Here is a 24422-nt window from a genome sequence, read left to right as displayed (position 1 = left end):
TAGATGAGAAGACCTGCGTGTATAAGGGAGGAGGGTCCACCTGCTTCCTCCTGGCTGGCTTTATTTCAGGGAGCCGGCCAGATCCCCAGCTGACTGTCACTCTCAGGACGGAGTCTCACCACCCTCAGGGCCTGGCACACCGAGTCACTGTGAGTAGAAGCAGACAGGTAGCCTAAGCTCTCTGTGTAAGACACATGAACAGATATTGACTGTTTGTAAAACATGCATCTTTTACGTAGATAGGTAATTTCTTATAACTGGGCTAGTCCTAGAATAATATCAAAGTCACATGAATGCAGTATGTACTAATTTCCATATAATCTAATTCATCCAGTAGATGTTCCCTTTTGAAATATTTATTTAGAAAGGCAGTGATACAGACAGAAAGATAGATCTCCCATCTGCTGGATCACAAGTGCCCAGAACAGCTAAGGCTGAACCCAGGAGCCTAGAAGTACATCTGGATCTCCAGTGTGGGTGGTAGGGAGTCAGCGCCTGGCTGTCACCTGGTGCCTCACAGGGTGCACATTAGCGGGAGCTGCAATCAGGAGAAGAGCTGGGACTTGAACCCTGGCTCTCCAGTATGGGATGAGGGTGTCACCGTGTCAACATCCACCCCTGTACTACTTCCTGAATTTCATAAAGCAGGCAACATTCCCAGTAAATACTTCTTAATATTTCCTTACTTTTCCTCGCCTGCTCCCTTGTCTGAACTCACCATGACTGCCTTACCACCAAACCTTCCCTCCCTGGAGTATACCTCCCTAGTCTGCAAGGTTGTCAGCTTCTCCTCCTCCAAGCTCTGTAACAGACACCTTCTGTCCCCAGGAGCTGCTGTCCACCTGGTCCTGGCACTGTCAAACCAGAAGAGCCTGTCTGACAAGCCTGGATATTCTTCAGAAATAGGGGAAGAAAAAAGATTATTTAAAGAAGTGGAGGAAAAGAAAGACAAGGAATACTTGCAAATAGATAATTTATCCCCCATAACAAGCTCTTAACTTTTTCACCATGTGATGAGCTCAGCAGATCAATAACATGGGTGGTTCTAAGTTTTGTAAGAAATACTGTATCTAGAAAGATTGGAGTACATCTGAAATGAGGTATGAGGACCACAGTTTAAAAGTAGTGAGGTTAGGAGTATAGGAATTAGGGAAGAAAATGAAATAACATTATATGAATTGGGATTCAAATACTAAAGATGTTAAAGATTGAGAACAGGGGCCAGCATTTCGGTACAGGTGCCAACACCTGCAACCCATATCAGAGTGCCAGTTCGAGTCCCAGCTGCTCTGCTTTTGACCTAGCTTCCTGCTAACACACTTGGGAGCACAACAGATGATGGCCCAAATGCTTGAGCCCCTGCCACTCATGTGGGAGATCTGCTTGGACTTCCCAGATCCTGGCTTGGGCCTCACCCAGCCCCAGTGATGTGGCCACTTGGGGAAGTGGTGGAAGAGTCTCTCTCTTTTTTTATATATATATATTATTTTATTTAATGAATATAAATTTCCAAAGTACAGCTTATGGATTACAATAGCTCCCCCCCCCATAACTTCCCTCCCACCCACAACACTCCCCTCTCCCACTCCCTCTCCCCTTCCATTCACATTAAGATTGATTTTCAATTATCTTTATATACAGAAGATCAATTTAGCATATATTAAGTAAAGATTTCCACAGTTTACACCCACACAGAAACACAAAGTGTAAAATACTATTTGAGTACTAATTATAGCATTAATTAAACACCTAAGAGTAATTGTGTATTAATTACAGAGTTCAACCAATAGTTTAAAGTAGAACATAAAAAATACTGAAAGGGTAAAGTATTAAGTTCTTTTTTCTTTTTTTGTTTGTTATATAGTTATTTTTTTATTTAATAAATGTGAATTTACAAAGTGCAACTTGTGTATTGTTGTGGCTCCCCCCCCAAACCTCCCTCCCTCCTGTGGCCCTTCCCGCTCCCACTCCCTCTTCCATCCTGCCCTTCATCGAGTTTCATTTTCAATTACCTTCATATACTGAAGATCAACTTAGTATACACTAAGCAAGGATTTCAACAGGCTGCACTCACACAACCGCACAGGTATAGGGCATTGTTCGACTAGTAGTGTTGTTTTTAAGTTTCATAGTAGAACACATTAAGGACAGAGATCCTATGTGGGGAGCATGTATCCAGTGACTCCCGTTGTTGATTAACAATTGACACTCTTATTTATGACGTCAGCAATCACCCGAGACTCTTGCCATAGCAAGAGCTGTCTAGGCTATGGAAGCCCCTTGAGTTCACCGACTCTGAACTTGTTTGGTCAAGGCCATATCACAGTGGAGGTTCCTTCCTCCCTTCAGAGAAAGGTGCCTCCCTCCTTGATGGCCTGTTCCTTCTGCTGGGGTCTTGTTCACCAGGATCTTTCATTTACATTGTTTTTTGCCACCGTGTCATGGCTTTCCATGCCTGTGAGACTCTCATGGACCTTTTAGCCAGATCCGAATGTCCCAAGGGTTGATTCTGAGGCAGGAATGCTGCCATTCTATGAGTCTGCTGTGTGTCCTGTTTTCCCCGCAGGATCATTCTTTCCCTTTTAATTCTATCAGAAGAGTCTCTCTGTCTCTCTCTCTCTCTCTCTCTCTGCCTTTCAAATAAATTTCATTTATTAAGAAAATAAAATTAAGTTAAAATTGGGAATAAGATGAAAAGGTGGTTTCATTATTACAAGCTTGTACTAAGAAGAAAAAACATTTTCTTTTTTTAAGATTTATTTATTTATTTGAAAGATTTACACACAGAGAGAGAGGGAGAGGCAGAGAGAAAGAGAGAGAGAGAGAGAGAGAGAGAGAGAGAGGTCTTCCATCTGCTGGTTCACTCTCCAATTGGCCGCAACTGCCAGAGCTGTGCTAGGAGCCAGGAGATTTTTCTGGGTCTCCCATGTGGGTGCAGGGGCCCAAGGCCTTGGGCCATCTTCTGCTGCTTTCCCAGGCCATAGCAGAGAGCTGGATCAGAAGTGGAGCAGCCAGTGACCATATGAGATGCCAGCACTTCAGGCAGTGGCTTTACCTGCTACGCCACAGCACTGGCCCCATAACACATATTTTCTTTTGTTTCAAGGTCCAGATGCAACCTGTGGGGAGATAAATTGCACCTGTGAAAGAAATGTCCTAATGTGTTGCCCCAAAGTGCAATTTTTACATTGGAAGTTGATGTTTTCCAATAGTGAAAATGACGAGGACTAAGCTGGGTGACTGTTTGAACAGGGCACTTTGTCCTTCTGGGACTGTTACAATTCTAAACTGTATTGTTTTACTCTTCTAGATTTGACTTCGTAATATAATAGTTGGAATTCCTCAAATTTCACCCACAGAATAAATTTCCAGACCAAGAAACCCTTGATAGGTGAATAGGTAGAGATGATAGATAGATAGATAGATAAGATAGATGGATAGATAGGTAGAATTGGACATATGTGTCTGGAAAATTTTTTAAATTCAAATTTATTTATTTATTTACTTGAGAGACAGAGAGACTATTCCCATCCACTGATTCACTCCCCAATTGCCTATATTGGCCAAGGCTAGGCTGGGACCAAAGCTGGCAACTCAAGCAGGAACCCAGTCACTTTAGCCATCAACTACTGCCTCAAAGGATCTGAACTGGCAGGAAACTGGAGTCAGGATCTGGAGCTGAGACTCGAACTCAGGCACTATGATGTGGGCTGTGGGTTTCTTGACTGCTAATTTGCATTCCCCTATATACTTGTGTTTTAATCCTAAAATAGACATATAAAACCTGTAAGCAGTCTTTATATATTATATATATATATATATATGCTTTATAGTTAAAGTTTTTCTTATACATACAAAATACTAATGCATTTACCATTTATTTAAAAAAATTTTTTTTATTCATTCCCCAGCAGTATACTGAACAAAAGTATGCAAGCACTTGTCGGGGAGTTGCTGTGAAGTGTGGGTACAAGATGTGTAACCTCAAGATACAATGTGATGAATTCCTGAGGCAGCAAACCAGGGACCAAGAGTCTTGAGATAACCCACAAGTTTCTACTGTGGCCGTTTAAGAACTTGAACCAGGGAGTTTCTTTATCTGTAATATGGAAAGCCCCACTGGTCCACAGCTACTCCAGTTCTAGACCTGTGGTTTGCCTGGGGGCAATCCAATTTTTAAACTGAAGGTTCTCAGGTGAATTGGGATTACTGGCAAATGGACATTAGATTAAAATCTGAAAATCACATTCAATGACAAAATCAAAAACATAAACAGAAGTTGGATGTAGAAAAAATCATGAAGTCGTTTAAGGATTTGTTACTTTCAAGATTGACTAGCAAATTATTAATACATTAAAATATATTTTCCTTTTACATTTTTGTTCCAAGTAGCATAAAACAATACAGTTTTGCTAGCTGACAGCAGGAATGAAATCTCATGAGGGCAGGAGGCATACAACTGGGCGGCGGATGTCAACACACAGGAGACAAGAGCATGTTTTCTCCTATTCCTGTGTCTCGCTATCAGGAACCATCAGATAAACAGACAGCAAGTCCACTTTACCATGCGGATTTTCTTCTTTCTTTGAATGCGCAGTTGAATTAGATTTTACAATATACATAGACATATAGAAATGCCTCCTCACTTTGCCAAATGGGGAAAAAAAAAAAAAAAAGACAGGGCCCGGCGCTGTGGCATAGTGAGTAAAGCCACTGCCTGCAGCACCCTCGTCCCATATGGGCGCCGGTTCTAGTCCCGGCTGCTTCACTTCTGATTGAGCCCTCTGTTGTGGCCTGGGAAAGCAGTGGAAGATGACCCATGTCCTTGGGCCCCTGCAACCATGTGGGAGACCTAGAAGAAGCTCCTGGCTCCTGGCTTTGGATCCTCACAGCTCTGGCCATTGTGGCCCTCTGGGGAGTGAACCAGCGGATGGAAGACCTCTCTCTCTCTCTCTCTCTCTCTCTCTCACTCTCTCCCCGCTCCCTCTCTCTCTCTCCTTCTCTCTCTGTGTAACTATGACTTTCAAGTAAATAAATAAATCATTAAAAAATAGAATAAGAAAGAGAAGTCAGAAGAAAGAAAATTATATTCAATTATGGGAAAAGAGGGTCTTTCACATGCCTGCAAATGCCCTCTGAGTTTGAGGATTAAAGTAGTCAGTCACTAATTCTGTGATTCCTGCAGCGTATCGTCTTGATTTTTTTTTTTTTTGAGGCTGTATGATTAAAAAAACATATGCCTTCTCAGTAATTGTGACCTTGGGCTATTCCACCCAGAAAAAAAGTATGATGAATTATTTAGACTCAGTTAATTGATTTTGCCTAGTTTGTTTAGATGTTTAGACTTACATAATTAATGAAATGAGCATGCATTTAAAAAAATAATTCATTAGGCATAAACATTTAACCTTGAGGCTGGCATTGTGGTATAGCAGGTTAAGCTGCCATCTGCAGCACCTGCATCCTATATTGTGCCAATTCAAGTCCCAGCTACTCCCCTTCCAATCCAGCTCCCTGCTAATGCTCCTGGGAAAGCAGTGGAGGATGGCCCAAGTGCTAGGGCCACTGCACCCACGTGGGAGACCAGGAAGAAGTTCCTGGCTCCTGGCTTCAGCCTGGCCCAGCCCTGGTCATTGCGGTCATTCGGAGAGTAAACCAAAAGATGAAAGATCTCTCTCTCTTTCGGTGTCTCCTTCTCATTGTAACTGACATTCAAATAAATAAACAAATTTTAAAAAAATTAACCTTGATATTTTCTAAAGGAATTTACAACAAATATTATTTCAGTCATCACTGATGATATATATTTTTAAACTTTAAGAAATAATTTTTTGTATTTTGTTGCAATATGTAATAATATATTTAATAATGTTTAACAGTTGTTATATATATCAATTATATAGTGTGTCATAATGTGGAGGAAACTTAAATTGCAATCATCATCTTTAGTTGTCATATTAATTCATCACATGTGAATCTTAAAAAAATAATTGGAGTGTTGAGAACTCTGTCATGCATTCCTTTCAAAATTAATATTTTAATTTGTACAAACTGAGTTACTAAGTATTCACACAGCAGATTAGAAAATGCACACATTTTCTAAGAAGACAAAAATGACCTGAGTGACTTAAATAATTGAATATGAAGCAGTTTGTTGCCTTTGGATTACAAGAAATTAAATTCATCTAGGTCATCTGATTCTGACCTATGGAAATCTTTTTTTTTTATATCAAATGTTTAGTCATTTACTTAAGAAGCAGGGAGGGAGAGGGAGAAGGAGAGAGCTTCGGAGAGAAGCTGCCATCTGCTCACTCCCTCCCCAAATGCCCACCACAGCCAGGAGGTCAAAGCAGGAACTGGGAACTCCATGCACACCTCCCTCATGGGTCCAAGGAACCCAATGACTTCAGTCATCGCTGCTGCCTCCCAGGGTGTGCAGGAAGCTGGTGTCAGCAGCCAGAGTCAACCAGGCACTCTGATGTGGGACACTTTCACCCAGTGTCCTGACCCCCAGGACAAACTCCTGCTCCAGAACCTCATCCACATTTACACTGAAACACTGCTGCTTTCTCAGCAGTTATCCTCAGAGAGCTATCCACAGTCTTCACTGCCCTCTTCTCTCTTCCAATCTCTCACCCCCAAACCCAAAGCCATTAGGCTGTCCTCTCTTATTCATAGGTGACAATGTCTATCAATAAAAAAAATCCTAGGTGATGTATTAACTTTCAATTATTGAAAAACTGTGAAAGGGAAAATCAGAATTTTTTGAAAGAAGACACGTGTTGTGAACTTGAGCAAATAATGACTAAGATCTGACTCAGTTCTTGTTGCAGTGGGAGAGCTGGTTTGACATTGTTTCCCACTCTGTTCCACTTACAGTTGGAATGATAAAAGGGAATGTGAATTTATTCACTATGAGAAAATTCCACTGAACTCATTTTAGAATGGGATGAAACATCCATAGGATGGTCTGAGGTGAGACTCATATCCACACGTACTAATTGACTGGATCACACCCCCTGGGCCTCACAACAGCATGCCAGGTGATTCAGCTGCACCGTCTCATTTCCTGTGGCAGAACTGTCGAAGATTTCCAGATCAAGTGAGGTTTGCTTTTTGTTTGTTTGTCTTTTACTTCTAAGACAGTGTGGAGCAACAGACTCATAGAATGGCAGCATTCCTGCCTCAGAATCAACCCTTGGGGCATTCGGATCTGGCTAAAAGGTCCATGAGAGTCTCACAGGCATGGAAAGCCATGACACGGTGGCAAAAAACAATGTAAATGAAAGATCCTGGTGAACAAGACCCCAGCAGAAGGAACAGGCCATCAAGGAGGGAGGCACCTTTCTCTGAAGGGAGGAAGGAACCTCCACTGTGATATGGCCTTGACTAAACAAGTTCAGAGTCGGTGAACTCAAGGGGCTTCCATAGCCTAGACAGCTCTTGCTATGGCAAGAGTCTCGGGTGATTGCTGACGTCATAAATAAGAGTACCAATTGTTAAATCAACAACGGGAGTCACTGGATACATGCTCCCCACATAGGATCTCTGTCCTTAATGTGTTCTACTATGAAACTTAAAAACAACACTACTAGTCGAACAATGCCCTATACCTGTGCGGTTGTGTGAGTGCAGCCTGTTGAAATCCTTGCTTAGTGTATACTAAGTTGATCTTCAGTATATGAAGGTAATTGAAAATGAAACTCGATGAAGGGCAGGATGGGAGAGGGGAGGGCCACGGGAGGGAGGGAGGTTGGGGGGGAAGCCACAACAATACAAAAGCTGCACTTTGTAAATTCACATTTATTAAATAAAAAATAACTATATAACAAACAAACAAAAAGAAACAAAAAAAGAAAAAAGAACTTAATACTTTACCCTTTTAGTATTTTTTATGTTCTACTTAAAACTATTGGTTGAAGCCGGCGCCGCAGCTCACTAGGCTAATCCTCTGCCTTGTGGCGCTGGCACACCGGGTTCTAGTCCCAGTCGGGGTGCCGGATTCTGTCCCAGTTGCCCCTCTTCCAGCCCAGCTCTCTGCTGTGGCCAGGGAGTGCAGTGGAGGATGGCCCAAGTCCTTGGGCCCTGCACCCCATGGGAGACCAGGAGAAGCACCTGGCTCCTGCCATCGGATCAGCGCGGTGCGCCAGCCACAGCGCACCAGCCGCGGCGGCCATTGGAGGGTGAACCAACGGCAAAAGGAAGACCTTTCTCTCTGCCTCTCTCTCTCACTGTCCATTCTGCCTGTAAAAAAAAAAAAAAAAAAAAAAAAAAAAAACTATTGGTTGAACTCTGTAATTAATACACAATTACTCTTAGGTGTTTAATTAATGCTATAATTAGTACTCAAATAGTATTTTATACTTTGTGTTTCTTTGTGGGTGCAAACTGTTGAAATCTTTACTTAATATATGCTAAATTGATCTTCTGTATATAAAGATAATTGAAAATTAATCTTGATGTGAATGAAAGGGGAGAGGGGGTGGGAGAGGGGAGTGTTGTGGGTGGGAGGGAAGTTATGGGGGGGGAGCTATTGTAATCCATAAGCTGTACTTTGGAAATTTATGTTCATTAAATAAAATAAAATATAAATATTAAAAAAAAGTGTGGAGGAGAGTGTATTTCAAGACTGGAGAAGTAGCTTGTGGAGCCAACATAAGAATTCAACTAGATTTCGTTTGTTGTTGGTGTTAGTGTTTTCTTTCTTTTTTTTTTTTAAATTTTATTTAAGGTATGCAAACTTCATGCATTTTGTATATACACATTTAGGAACATAGAGATTCAATTAGATTTTAAGGAAGATATGTAATCAAAAGTAACTAAAGCATAAATTCATCAGAATGTTATCTTCATTCTCTCTCTCTCTCTCTCTCTCTCTCTCTCTCTCTCTCTTTCAGATGGACTTTTCCTGTTTCTACTTTTTTATGCTGGATATGGCTGTACCACACTCCCAACATTATATGCTGTGATTCCTAACTTAATATTCTTACTCTCTGGCCACTTTTTGGTCTCAGTTCCAATTCCTGGGACAGAGCGCCTGTTTGATCTCATCTCTTATTCACTACAGCCAGAGAAGGGATAGGAAGGTCACAGTGCAAATTACTAGAGAATGGGCTCCTTGGGGCAGGGCTGAAAACAAATGTTTCTATTGTTGTGATTAGTTCTGTGGAGGAATATGACAGAGATTTCCTATTCTTGTTTAGATTGCAGAGTCATGCAACAGAAAATATATGTGAAATAGTCATTTAAGAACTGTGTGATTGTCAGTTGAATGGTGGCATACAGTTAAGTGTATATATGAACTGAAGGACTTAGTATAAGGAGCTATCACTTAGAATAAAATGTAATGAATGGAAGACAACCTCTTGATTTCATTGCTAATAGAGGACCGTGTGTGGTTAAAAGAATTTAGGATACGGGGCTGGCACTATGGTGTAGCGGGTAAAGCAGCTGCCTGCAGTGCCGGCGTCTCATATGAGCACCGGTTCAAGACCTGGCTGCTCCACTTCCGATCCAGCTCTCTGCTGTGGCCAGGGAAAGCAGTGGAAGATGACCCAAGTCCTTGGGCCTCTGCACCCACATAGGAGATCTGTAAGAAGCTCCTGGTTTCAGATCGGCGCAGCTCCAGCTGGTGCGGCCAATTGGGGAGTGAACCAGCGGATGGAAGACCTCTCTCTCTCTCTCTTTCCTCTCTCTCTCTCACCCTCCATCTCCCTCTCTCTCTCCTTCTCTCTCTGTGTAACTCTGACTTTCAAGTAAAATAAATAAATCTTTAAAACAAACAAAAAAATAATTTAGGATACGTAGTACACAATGTATTAGAGTAAAACACTATAAGATAATTAAGGAAAGAGTATATAGTACATAGAATCTTTAGTCTATTAAGCATCTATTAATCTGTCTTGAGAATCCATGTTTTCATGGCAAATATAGACTTAACTGAAGTCATAACTTACATGGTTGCTAGCACCATGCAAGGTGTATCGTCCTCAGATGGCAGCCTCCCTCCAGGCTCCACTCTGGTGCTGAGAATCCTGCACACTCTCCTTACAAAGATCATTCCTTCAACAAGCACTTCTTAATGTAGGGCTATGGGAGAAGTAATGATTTGTCTATTCTCCACATACATACCTAGATTATGAATGAAGTATGGGTCACAACAAGAAAAATGATAGCCACATGTCCCTTACCCAACTGATGACATAGGTGTAACCAAATAAACACCGGGGATGAAAGTTCACCCATATTACACCATGTATCAGTACTTCAGTTTTCGTATGGCCAAATGATATTCCATTGCATAGATATATGATGTATTTAGTCTTCAGTTGATGGACAACTGGATTGCTGCAACTTTTTAGCTATTATGAATAATTTCACTATGAGTATTCTTGTGCAAGTTCTGTGTGGGTATACAATTTCATTTTTATTGGGAATATTCCTAGGAATGGAGTTGCTGGATCATATGGTAAAAGAGTTTTAAGCTTTTGAGGAAAAGCCAAACTGTTGTACTGTTTTTGCTTTAAAGCAAAATTCTCCAGGGGTGTTTCTTATCAGGAGAAAACACACCCAAAAACTTCTCAGACTTGGTCAACCTCATGTTCTTGTCTCTTTTCTTTTTTTTTTTTCTTTCCTTCGCTTTCTTGTCCTGTCCTGTCCTGTCCTGTCCTGTCCTTTTCCTTTCTTTTCTTTCCTTTCTTTTTTTTAGAGAGAGAGAGAGAGCACTCTCATCTGCCAATTCATTGCCAAGATGCCCACTACAGCAGGAGCTGAGAACTCCATCCAGGTCTTCCACGTGTGTGGCAGAACTCATCCACTTGAGCCACCACCTGCAGACCATCCCAGGGTCTGCACAGCAGGGATTTGGAATCAGGAAACAGGACACGACTTGAATCCAGCCACGCCAATGTGGGTCACAGGCGTGTAACCACCAGGCCAAACACCTGCCCACAAAGTGTTTTTTAAAGTGCTACATCGCTTTATCCTTCTCCCATCAGTGTATGGAAGCTTCAGTTTCTCCACATCCTTGCCAGTGCGTGTTACCTTGTTGACTCAGGGCATCCAGTGAGTTTAAAATGGAATCTGCTTGTGATTGTGGTTAGTATTTCCCTGGTGGCTGGTGGTTGATCATCTGTTCATATGCATACTGGTTATTTGTGTATATTCCTTTGATAAATTTCTTTTCAAGTATTTTGCACACCTTTCATGGGGTTATGTCTGTTTATTGCTGAGTTGTAATTGTTATTCTAGACACAGGTTCCTAGCCAGAGACACAATTTTCAAAGCTGTGTCCCATCCTAGGGAATTTTCTTTTCATTTTACTTGTAGTGTCCTTTAAAAGGCAAATGTGTTAAACTTGGAAATTGTTCAGTTAATCTATTTTTTTTTGACAGGCAGAGTGGACAGTGAGAGAGAGAGAGAGAGAGACAGAGAGAAAGGTCTTCCTTTGCCATTGGTTCACCCCCACAATGGCCGCTGTGGCCGGCGCACCACGCTAATCCAAAGCCAGGAGCCAGGTGCTTCTGGTCTCCCATGCGGGTGCAGGGCCCAAGGACCTGGGCCATCCTCCACTGCACTCCCTGGCCACAGCAGAGAGCTGGACTAGAAGAGGAGCAATGGGGACACAATCCAGCACCCTGACCAGGACTAGAACCAGGTGTGCCAGCACCATAGGTAGAGGATTAGCCTATTGAGCTGTGGCACTGGCCAATCTATATTCACTCTTGGTGTTTTGCTTTTGATGTACTGTCTAAAACACCATTGCCTAATTCACAGTCATAGAGATTTATATCCACAGTTAATTCAAAAATTCAAAGTATTTTTTTTTTGGTTTTCAGCCACATATTTTGATTTTTGATCCATCTTCAGTTAATGTTTATATATATTATGAGGTATGGATTTAACTTTATTATTTGCATGTGACTATCCAGTTGTCTTGTTGGCATTTGTTGAACAACCTATGTTTCAATAAACTATGTTTCAATAAATAAAGTGCGTGCTAAAGTTTGAAGACCACCACACTGCCATATGCTAAGTGTCTTAAATCACTTTGAGACCCTTGCAAGCATAGCATATAGGACACCTTATTACAGAAAATTGTCAGTTATCTCTTGTAAATCATATAGATCAGTCAAGTGCAGAACTGTACCATTATATTCACAAGTGTAGGCAGTAAACAAATAAAAATAAGTGTTCATCTACCAATTCTGAATCTTTTCATAAATAGGCATGTATATATGATATATCCACTTCGAAATATTCTGAACATCATGTTTTCCAGTTTCGAGAATAAATGTGCATAACAACTTCTTACCTAGCTGCCCTAGTTTAAAAAAAAACATATTTAATGCTCTGAATTAGCATAGTTGTCTTTTAAAACCACTGGAAGAGTTTTTATGCATAAACATCAAAGTTTAGGCAAGTGCAAAACCACAATTAATTGTTCTCTACCCTACTTCCTTTTGTCATTTTCAAAGGAAAGTGTAAGGGTCTATTTTATACAGAAAGGAGTTGTTTTGGATGATGCCCCCAGATAGCTCTACTATTATATATTCTTTTTAAAAAAGATTTATTTTATTTATTTCAAAGACAGAGTTACAGAGAGAGGTAGAGACAGAGAGAGGTCTTCCATCTGCTGGTTCACTCCCCAGATGGCTGCAATGGCCGGAGCTGCGCCGATCCGAAGCCAGGAGCCAGGAGATTCTTCTGGGTCTCCCACTTGGGCCATCTTCCACTGCTTTCCCAGGCCTTAGCAGAGAGCTGAATTGGAAGAGGAGCAGCCCGGACTAGAACTGGCGCCCATATAGGATGCTGTTGCTTCAGGCCGGGGCTTTAACTGTGCTGCGCCACAGCACCGGCCCCAATTGTTATATATTCAAATCTGCCAAATTGAAAATGAATCCTTTAAGCTTAAATATGACCAATGTTGAAGCCGTCTGTCAAGCAAGTGTGACTTTCTTAAAGATACTGCTTCAAATTTGCTACAACTTTTAGCATGTTGGGGAGCTTCTGTTTATACATATTCGAAAAATTTCACTCATCCCACATCTTTAAATAACTGGAACCACCAAAGTAAAGTTAGTGCATCAGAAACTGGAAATCATTTCCCAATCAAAGAACATTTCGGCAGTTTCCTAGTAAAAATTTTAGATATGTATATTGGCTATAACAACAGCTCCTGTGGAGGGCCACATACTCGTATTTCCAGCATTGAACTAATTCACAAGAGCAGATATTTTAGCACTGTTTTGTGACTGAAGAAAAACAAGCTCTAAAATGTTAAGCACTGGAATTTATCCAAAGTCCCCCAGCTAGAGTCATAATGAAGATTTGAACAAAGATTCTTCAGACTCCAAAATTCCAGGTTTTTTTTTTTTTTTTGACTGATAAACTTCACATCATACTCATACACATTTCTTTGAAAATGTGTATTATGGAAAATCTTTTTCTTTTTTTAATTTTTTTATTTATTTTATTTATTTATTTATTTTTGACAGGCAGAGTGGACAGTGAGAGAGAGAGGCAGAGAGAAAGGTCTTCCTTTGCCATTGGTTCACCCTCCAATGGCCGCCGCGGCCAGAACGCTGCAGCTGGCACACCACACTGATCCGATGGCAGGAACCAGGTACTTATCCTGGACTCTCATGGGGTGCAGGGCCCAAGTACTTGGGCCATCCTCCACTGCACTCCCAGGACACAGCAGAGAGCTGGCCTGGAAGAGGGGCAACCAAGACAGAATCCGGCACCCCGACTGGGACTAGAACCCGGTGTGCCGGCGCAGCAAGGCAGAGGATTAGCCTAGTGAGCCGCGGCACCGGATGTATTATGGAAAATCTATGAACAGATTTCAAAGCTTTTTTTGCATCAAAATAGACCTCTCTTTTAACTTCATTATTCCACCAACTATGAAGTGCCCTCACATTCACACAATAAAACTACAGAAGTGTTGAAGCAGAAAACAGTAGAGTCAGTTTAGAAAAGCAGGGTTTATTTTTTAAAAGATAACTTCATACAACACAAGGGACTTCAAAAAGTTTGCAGAAAATAGAATTAGAAATTTCTTTGGTCCAAAACACTTTGAAATCCATGCAGTTTCTTCATGATACACATTTCCCATGAACAATCTGAAAGCTACTCGTGTGCTACAGGAATCTAGTTTCCTGTCTAGAAATACAATTAATAAATACTACGAAACATTTTACTCTTTGAACTGAGAGTTATCATGATAGAAAAGGAGTTTATAATGTAAATATAAATTCTAAAGGAGTTAGAATAAGAGGAATCCACCTGGACACATGATGAACATATATCCCACCTGTTTGCCCAGGATGGCCCTAGTTGACATCTGTTATCTGGCATAATTATAAGTAGATCCTACTTTACCGTCCAAATAGTTCCTATAATTATACCATTATGCGATCATCTCACATAATGGCTGGTACAAGCTGGCCGTCAAGGCACAGCCGCTACCCGGCTAAGTTGAGAAGTGGAATTCAGTGAGCTGTAAGTGTGTGCCTGCTGATGTCCTTTCTTTCCAGCAACTAAACTACAGGATGAAACGTGTGCCGTTGTAATCATCCCCTCGGGTGAAATCTGCTGCCTGGCACCTCTCTAAGGGTATAGATTATTTATCTAAAATTGGAACAACTGCATGAAAACAGAGAACGAGGGTCAGCATCAGCAATGGTGGAAACCGTGGATATTTACTTGAGGGGAGCAAAGCGCTTTTCAGTGAGGCTGTTAGTTCGTAATTACAATTAACTAAAGGAAACCTTAGTTTCTGCTACAAAGCGTGAGAAATTGCAGGGGCGGGGAAAGGAAAGGCATGATGGAGACTCTGGAACACCGCCTGGCCTCGGCATCACTGAAGTTAGTTGATAAGCCAATCAAGTGGCACGGTCTTTCTTCAGAAATCTTAGGTGAATTGAGTGGAATCAATTTCCTTTTAGAAAACTGGTGACTTCTATTTGGATTTACTAGTAGCCTCTTCTCATTTCTGATTCTGACTTTAGCCATCAAAAGGAGACTACTTCTAATAGTTCATGGAAATGCACATTATGAAAAAAAAATCATGCATGGATTTAAAAAAATTTTGCAGCAAGATTAACTTCTCTTTTAATTTCATCTCCATGACTTGAAGAGTTGTTCCTATTTTTAAAAGATGAGGCTCCTAATAAGTCCCTGGGGGAAACAATTAGATAATGTTCTCTACCGTGTTCAGGTCTGTCAGGGTTGAGCCCACTCACAGGTGTGTATTTACAATTTGTAATTATGCACACAACACAAGAAAAACCAGGTGAGGGATTGGTTCAGGCTTCCGGGTCCCCAGAGGATATAAAGATGCTCTATGTCCACCAAGTTTCAATAAAACACCACAATCAGTTTACTATTCATCCACCTGTAGATTTAAATCAAGTCACCTGGTTCTCTGCTTGTCACACATGAAAATCTCCTAAACTCCAGCCAACTTGCAATCCCTAGACGTGGTTGTAGTGTTGGGGTTTGGCTTTCTGCAATGCAGTGGGGACAGCTAGTGGATTTGGGATTCGTTCCCTACACTCCCCTCTCCCCTCCTTGTTGATCAGCTGCAGGAAGCCTCGGCAGAAGAAATCACAAATATTCTCCTTTATTCCTGCCCATGCTATGGGCTCTTCTCCAGGTGCCCCTGCCTCCTCAAAAATTACGTTTTTACTTTTTTATAAAGACTTATTTATTTATTTGAAAAGCAGAGTTGCAGAGAAAGAGAGAGAGACAGAGAGAGAGAGAGAGAGAGAGAGAGAGCGGTCTTTCATCCGCTGGTTCATTCCCCAAATGGCCGCAACAGCTGGAGCTGTGCTGATCCGAAGACAGGACCCAGGAGCTTCTCCTGGGTCTCCATGTGGCTGCAGGGACCCAAGGACTTGGGCCATCTTCTACTGCTTTCCCAGGCCACAGCAGAGAGCGGGATTGGAAGTGCAGCAGCTGGGTCTCGAACTGGCGCCCATATGGGAGATGCCAGCACTGCAGGCAGCAGCCTTACCTGCTAATGCCACAGCGCCGGCCCCACCTTTTTTAAATTTATTTATTTTGATTTTTTGACAGGCAGAGTAGACAGTGAGGGAGAGAGACAGAGAGAAAGGTCTTCCTTTGCTGTTGGTTCACCCTCCAATGGCCGGCACGGCCGGCGCACTGCGGCTGGCGCACCGCGCTGATCTGAAGCCAGGAGCCAGGTGCTTCTCCTGGTCTCCTATGTGGGTGCAGGGCCCAAAATTTGGGCCATCCTCCACTGCACTCCCGCAGCTCCACCTTTTTACTTTCAATCATGCACACTCCATATCTCAGATTCTTTCTCCTCCCATACATCCTGCTCATTAGGGGAAGCGAAAGAAGGGAACATTGAAAACTCAGCTCTGTTTATTTGCTACATGTCTACTCCATTTCCAGGAGGAATCTCCACTTCTTTCCAATGATCCCAGGAATCTTCTCTCTATTTTTGTTGACTTATTTCTCCTCATTCAGTTCCCCCTCCCACTCTGTATATTTTTTTTCTGTGTATACCTGTGTATGCCCCAGTCCAAAATCTGCACGGGCAGCTTCCTCCTTTCCTGCACCCCGTAGAGACTGTGTAACCACCTTTGTCAGGAACATGAGATACTGTCGTGTGTTTGGTCACCCAGAGTTGTCTGCAAGTACCAGAGCGAGAGGTCACTTCTAACAGTCATCATCAAAATAAAATATAGCATGTACTATGAGTTGCACAGTATTCTGACTGCTTTGAATATGGTAACACTTCAAATCTCATGACAGTTCCATGAGTAGGAAGTGCTGGTATCACCCCGAAATGACAGCTGGATATGAGACTCACGGGGACCTGGTCTGCTGTCCAAGGTCCACAGGCAGACACGCAGTGCTGGGCATCCACCCAAGACAGCCTCATTCCACGGTCTATGCTCTGAACTGCTACCTGACCCATACTGTGTCGCCAGAAATGTGGCTTAAGTGAAATCGGAGCTTGCCAAGTTGAAAGGCATACTACTGTAACATCATTTTAGTATATGCGTGCGTTCCAATACATGCCATCCGTATTAATCTCACACCTAGAGCTTCCCCCAGCTCACAACTGGCTAACCAGAAGGACAATAAAATGATAAATTGCATAAAATTATCCTGCAAATTATCATATGAGTAATAGTAAGAGAAGTAATCTTTCTGGGTTCCAAAAATAAATCATTAATCTTCAAGTACAAAGAAACCTTTAGTGGGACTACTATATATAACTGTGAGCATATTGTGTGGCAACCTTAGAAAGTGAGAGCTTGTTTAAAGACAGTGCAAAGCTTTTGGGTTGAAACCTGACACCTTGCCTGTCTTCCAGAGAGCTCTGTGCTCCTGGCTCCATTCCCCAAGTGCTGCTATTCTTTTCCTCTTTACCTCTCCTGCCATTTGTCTACCCATGGTTCACACAAAGACAGGATAGCTGAAAAGGCACACTCATATAGAAATTATCTGAAAAGTTATTTTACTATTTTATTAAGCTTGGTAAAGAATTGTTGCTCTTGTTTAACTTTTAAGAACTTGTTTTGCCACTATAACAATCACCATATAGAAAGGTACTAACCTGATTTCAAGTAAAAGCTATTTGTCCTGAATCTCCTCCATTTGTTCAGATTATAAAATCACATAATGCAAATGATAGCAATAATTTTATAAAGAAACTATTTCAGTAAGTCTCGGTTTATTTCTGCAATTAAGTTACTTTACCTTCCAAATGCTATATTCTCTTCCAAGTAATTTATCTTGTTGCATGGTTACATATTTATTTACAAATATAAATGACCACACCAGTCTTAAAATTAGAATATTGACAAGGCAAATTTCAGGCATACAGCAGTTTGTATTTTATCATAAAGCAAAAACAGTAGGATCAGAGTGTATTTTCTCATTTTCCCACCCACATAGTTAACTACTTGTGTATCCAAGATTTTCCTAAATTAGTTAAATAGCATAGTTATTCAGCCAGATGGCATTTTAGTTTCTAAGATTTCCTTTCTTACATAATCTCTAATTGCATTGCTTGCAAACCAGATTTTTATTATCTGGAAGCTGAGTCAATATGGAATTTAATGAGTGCAGTGTAAATAATAACAGCACAAGTTCAGGATGGTTCTAAGCTTCTCCATAGGAAATCAAACATAAAAATAATATTCCTGTCATGCAGATGCATCTCAAAAAGCAACCTTTTTCCTGTCAAAAGCCCTCAGCTTCTTGACAAGCTACTTTTCTAGAGGTAAATACCTGTCAGTCTTTCATTCCTGGGAAGAGAAATGCAGCAAGACAGTATTTTTGAATCACTCTCTCAAAACAAAACAAAAAATACTCTGGGTTTTGTTTCTCTCCAACACTGGGCTCTGATGCCTGTCCATTGTCCATGCATGGCACGAGTACCAGTCCTACAGAAAAGCCATTTGGCAGGAGTAAGGATGAGCATCACTCAGGCTTAGGTCCTGGTTCATCTTCCCACTCTCCAAACCACAGTCACTTCTGGTGCCCGACCCCAGCACTCTCTGACAACTGCATAAGGAATCCGCTGTCCTTGCCTGCCCACAAGTTAGCCCTCTGTGTGTGGCGAAGACAGCCTAGAATCCTCCTTGCACGTTTCAAAATACCAGACTTGCTGTGCAACATCCTTTAATTCACCCAGTGAGCCACCTCCATTCCTTTAGCAAGTGTTTCTGAGCGTATATCTTGCGATAGAAATCATCTGCTCATTCTCCTGGGAGCTCAAATATAGTAAAGATTAACTCTGCTCTTCAACATATATTGCAAATATGCTGTGCAAAGTGTTTATTTGGTATGGGTTGTGAAGAAGGAAAATGGAGAACCCATGTATGGGAATTTATATTCTAACATGGGATCCTGGTGAAGAGACCAATGATTCCACTAGGGTGGTTTGTGTGATAAATTCTAATTGGGCTACCACTGTGATATAAGGAGAAGTGGGTTGTTGTGAACCTGCATAAGAAAGGTATGGGAGTGGGTATTTGGTCCAGCAGCTGAGTCACTGCTTGGCATACCCTCACGCCATGTCAGTGTGCCTGGTTCGAACGCTGGTCCCTCTGCTTCAATCCTACTTCCTGCCAGTGTGCATTCTGGGAGGCAGCAGATGAACTCTCGTGTACCCAGGTATCTGCCACACATGTGAGAGACCTGGACTGAGTTCCTGATCCCCAGCTGCAGCCCAGCCCAGCCCAGACTATTGTGGATATTTGGGGAGTGAACCAGTAGATGAGAATTCTCCCTCTGTCTTTCAAGCAAAATGAAAACAAATGAGTGATGTTTTAAATGAAAGGGGCAGAAAAGTTTCAACTTCAACACATCGTCCAGAACAGAGTGCCCTTGTGAAGGAACTAAGGCAAGAGGCACTCTGCCAAGGTAACCCATGCGGCAAGAAGCATGGGCAGCCACGAGCAGCACGCACCTCTAGGAAATCCAAAGTGCTTTGTGCAGCTGCAGTCCCAACGTGGAGGGGATGGTGAAAGGAGCTCCTGGAAAGGAGGCAGGAGCCACAAGGGGCTTCTTTTACAATGAAGTCTAGGGGAGGCCAAGAAAGCACGTTGAACCAGACGTTGAAATCATCCCACGTGAACCAGAGATGCTTGTGTTCATGGGAAAATGGACTGGAGCAGAGGCAAGGCGGTAAGAGGAGGCCAGTCAAGGGGCCACAGCAGTGATCAGGGGGCAGGTGCCTCTCACCCCCCAGGTCCACAGACGGCACCAGTCTCCCCTGAGACCACCCTGCCTGTTTCTTCTCTGGCTCTTCTCATAAGACCGGCTGACTCACATTGAGGTAAAAGCCTCTACAGAATGTCCAGTCCTCTCCCTAAGTTGAGTTGCATTAGAAAGCCATTGGTTTAATCAACCTTTTGCAGAAAAGTCCCTGGTGAGTTTGATTTTAATATCATTTTTCACAATGAATGTTTGCTATTGAATTTCTTTTGGGGGATATGGCTAACATGCTGCATGTGTCCTACCTAAGATCTTGTGGGATGCATATTTTAGGATGTAGAATGACAAAACAATCCTTCAAAGTTCGGGTTTCTTTTTAAGATTTATTCATTTATTTATTTGAAAGCCAGAGTGATAGAGGGGAGGGAGAGAAAGAGAGAGAGAGAGAGAGAGAGAGAGATCTTCCATACTCTAGTTTACCCCTTGAATGGCTGCAACTATTGCAGTTGGGCCAGGCTGAAGTCAGGAGCCAGAAATTCCATCCAGGTCTCCTGTGTGGGCAGCAGGGACTCAAGCATGTGAGCCATCACCTGGTGCATTCATAGGAAGCTGGATGAGAAGCAAGGAATCAAACCAGGCACTCATAATGTTATGACATGCAGGTAACCCAAGCAGCACTAGCCCATGGGTTTCTGTCTTTGTTTTTTCTTTTTTTTTTTTTCTAAAATTTATTTCAGAGGTAGAGTTTTTTTGTTTTGTTTTGCTTTGTTGTTGTTTGTTTGTTTTTTTGACAGGCAGAGTTAGACAACGAGAGAGAGAGACAGAGACAGAGAGAAAGGTCTTCCTTTTCCGTCGGTTCACCCTCCAAATGGCTGCTATGGCCGGCGTGCTGCGCTGATCCGAAGCCAGGAGCCAGGTGCTTCCTCCTGGTTTCCCATGTAGGTACAGGGCCCCAAGGACTTGGGCCATCCTCCACTGCACTCCTGGGCCACAGCAGAGAGCTGGACTGGAAGAGGAGCAGCCGGGACAGAACCAGCACCCCAACCGGGACTGGAACCCGGTGTGCCAGCACCGCAGGTGGAGGATTAGCCTAGTGAGCCATGACGCCGGCCGAGAGGTAGAGTTTCACAGACAGAGATGGAGAGAGACAGAAGGAAAGGTCTTCCATCCTCTGATTCACTCTCCAAATGTCTGCAACTGCCAGAGCTGAGCTAATTCAAAGCCAGAAACCAGAAGCTTCTTCCTGGTCTCCCACACGGTGCAGAGGCCCAAGGACTTGGCTTATCTTCCACTACTTTCCCAGGCCATAATAGAGAGATGGACTGGAAGTGGAGCAACCAGCACACAAACCAGTGTCCATATGGGACATCAGCACTGCAGGCAGAGGCACTTAGTAGGCGCTTAGCCTACTATGCCACAGCACTAAACCCATGGGTTTCTTTTTTATTGAAAATTAGCTATAATTATAAACCCTACCAGTATCCTTTTTTGTTTTTGTTGTCACAAAGCACAAACTAATTCCCCCCCAATAAAGTGAAACTCAAAGTTCACCTTTAACAAAGTAAAGGTGCGACTTCCTTTTCTTGGTAATTTCTTATATAATTTAACTACCATTTTAAACACATGCATCATCACACCATCATAACATTGATAATTCCTACAGAATGTTTAAGATCATGTACACAATACCACGTACGTCCATAGATCAAAAACTATACCCAAATCCTCAATGTTAGACCTTCCTAATATTTCTGATCCACTTGCGACCAATCTGTTTTTACTGATAAACTAATCTATTTAAGTGCAACCTAATTTTTAATGAGAAGCTTTTTGTAATAATGTCTTGAAAAAGTTTAACTCAAGAAATTTATACTTTTAAGTCATTTCTAGAGCATCTTCAGTCACAGTTACTCCAGGAATGTGTTCTAAAGGTGACTGAGGTGACCTGCCACTCTCAGGAGTTGGTGGAGTGCTAAGCTTTGCTCTCTGCGGAGTGTGTGTGTGTGTGTGTGTGTGTCCCTGCACTATGTGACCAAGAGCTCTTTAAGGACGTGTCGGGTGCTCTTAGAGGCATGGCCAGCCATAGGCCCCGCCCAGACCTGTGCAGGGTTGCAGCGAGCTGGAGTCCTGCAGGTTTCTGCCAGCGACCTCAGTCTCCAGCATTTTCATCAGAGGGAATCTGTGGTGTCTGGGATGGTGCTGCTGGGCTGAGCATGCAGGTGGGTGGGTGCTGACCCAGGCCGTGAAGTAGGTGCCCAGCGGCAGGTGGCAGCCTCGTGTCCACACAGCTCATCACCTGTGAAGTAACACCTTCACATTAGGGACTCCATTTTGGAGAACAGGAGACTCCATTCTGGGAAGTTGCCCCACCACCACCACCATGAGACTCTGGTCTGAAACTGTGACCTAAAACAGTCAGACAATAGCAGTCCACTACATCACACTTGGCAGAGCATAGAAACCGCCTAGCATGATCGCTCAAGCTTGGAAATAGATAGGCTGCACCTGGGTAGATAGGCTGCACCTGGGTTAATGATAAAAATGCAATTTGTCTAGGTCTTACGTATGACTTAAGCCAATACCTGGATTAATGTCAAGATTATAATTGAAATTGTTAAGATTGTAACTGATATTGCCAAGATTATAATTGACATTAGTTTCCCATAGGTTTTAGGTCAGCTTGACCCCAGTAACCATGTATTCCCCCCGATCCTAGCAACCAGATATTCCCCTCCCAATTTTGTGGTTTTTGCCTTTAGAAACCCTGTTGCTTTGGGCTTCAAGGTTGAGAGTTCTTTGGGGCATGAGCCCACTCTCAGCCTCTGGCAATAAAGGACTCTAGAATCTATCAGGTCTGATACTCCTGTCAGCACTCGCTCAGGCACAACACCTGCCCTTCATCCACAGCCTTGTCTACCTGGTGCGCCTTGCTGTCAGCCACCTCCTAATGAAAACTCCACCATGCATCATCTCAGCGATTCCATTCCCTGGGCTTGGCCATTGCGTTTGGGCAAAGTCCAGCCGAGTAACTAGAAAACGCACAGGAGAAAGGTGGACCTGTGCTTGGCTTCACCGTGGTGGGCAAGGTGTTTACTTCCTTCCCTTCTGTGGTGTGATGCTCCTGCACTGCCTTTTAACAGCAGACGTGAAGGCTTGAATGCAGATGTCTGGGGCCCTCTGAGCAAGCCTGTTTGGGAAGGGAGTTGCCAAAGATGTGCCTAAGGCAGTTTTCTTGGAGCCAAAGAGAATGTTAAAAAGTGGCCTGAGCATAGCCCATTTTAGGCAGAGTGTTTCTATCATCCAGAAAGAAGCAACCGTGGGGAGAAAGGGGGGAGGAGGGAGTGCCTGCAGCGCTTTCTGAGCTCACAGTTTTACCGCTAGCCATTGTTTCCAAGGAAAAGAAATCAGAAGGCAGCTTGATGGGAACACAGCTGCACATAGTTTTGCGTGGAGGCTTCAGCCCTGCTGCCTGGCACTTGACAGGCTGGCTGTGTTTGCCTGATTACAGGTGCAGAGAGAGCTCTTCAAGAAATCAAGAATATTTTTTAGAAGGCAATCCAGAAATGCATACAGTTCAAAGAAAGCACTGATGACATTCTCCAAACTTAGCTAAATTCTACCAATGAGGGCGGGGGGATCTTCCTATGACAGATGATGGAATTCACAGAGATGCTCATTGCTTAGATGAGCTTCTTTTGGGCCAGAGAAAATTCACATCAAGAAAGATGCTACTTAGAACAGAAATCAGTCTGTAGAGGGGAGCTACCTCCTCTCAGTTAAGACCAGCTCCAGGATCTAAACGTACTTTATCATTGTGGAGAAACCTTAAGACTTGGATCTCCTAAACCATGGAGAGAACGGCTCAAACTCTCCAGATTGCGGCAGGGCACACCATTCCTTCAGGAGATCAAGTGTGTGATGTCAAAGACCTAGTCAAGGACTTCAAGACTCACAGACAGAATGTGTGGACTTTAAACCTGATTGCTACTTACAGGATAAGCCTGCATCAGGAGAGAAGTTTTCGTTATATTGGGGAAATTTTTGCTGATGATCAAATTAAGACAGTTTGGGCACGTTTCCAGCTGTGAATTACACAACTAGGACTTGCACCCCTGAAAACCTAATTCTCCATCACCAGTGAAGATCGGCATGAGAAGGGCTGCAAGGAGTTGCTGTGTGATACCTCCCTGTAAGCTGAAGCAGCATCGGAAGAGAATGACATCCACCAAACACTTGCATAGAGTGCTTTTTTTTTCAAGTGTGTAATTCTAAAAGTCCAGTTAACTAACGATTTTAATATTTGATTAATTTGGAGTAGTTATATAAAATCTAATGGCATTTGAAACACTTTCTCTAATAATTTTGATACATTGTATGTGTGCTTGAAGATAGCCAATTTCGTTGGTAAAATTGTTAAAGGGGAAATGGGTCATTGGCACATCCTTGGTAATAGTTTCCAGGTATGGATTTTAAGAGTCTACAGGGGCTGGCACCATGGCTCACTTGGTTAATTCTCCACTTGCTGCGCTGGCATCCTATATGGATGCCGGGTTCTAGTCCCGGTTGCTCCTCTTCCAGTCCAGCTCTCTGCTGTGGCCAGGAAAGGCAGTGGAGGATGGCCCAAATGCTTGGGCTCCTGCACCTTCGTGGGAGACCAGGAGGAAGTGCCTGGCTCCTGGCTTCAGATTGGTGCAGCGCCAGCCGTGGCAGCCATTTGG

At 42.8% G+C, this 24422-nt stretch overlaps 1 pseudogene; it reads left to right on the top strand.

The window, feature by feature from the left end:
• Nucleotides 1-19431: 19431 nt before the first annotated feature.
• Nucleotides 19432-23857, top strand: LOC100357179 (lanosterol 14-alpha demethylase pseudogene; annotated as a pseudogene).
• The last annotated feature ends 565 nt before the right edge of the window (nt 23858-24422 follow it).

This window comes from Oryctolagus cuniculus, chromosome 16, assembly GCF_051225735.1.
Source record: "Oryctolagus cuniculus isolate XC-2025 breed Fujian yellow rabbit chromosome 16, ASM5122573v1, whole genome shotgun sequence".
In the NCBI taxonomy this organism is placed as follows: Eukaryota; Metazoa; Chordata; class Mammalia; order Lagomorpha; family Leporidae; genus Oryctolagus; species Oryctolagus cuniculus.
This window is presented reverse-complemented; position numbering and strand designations above follow the sequence as displayed.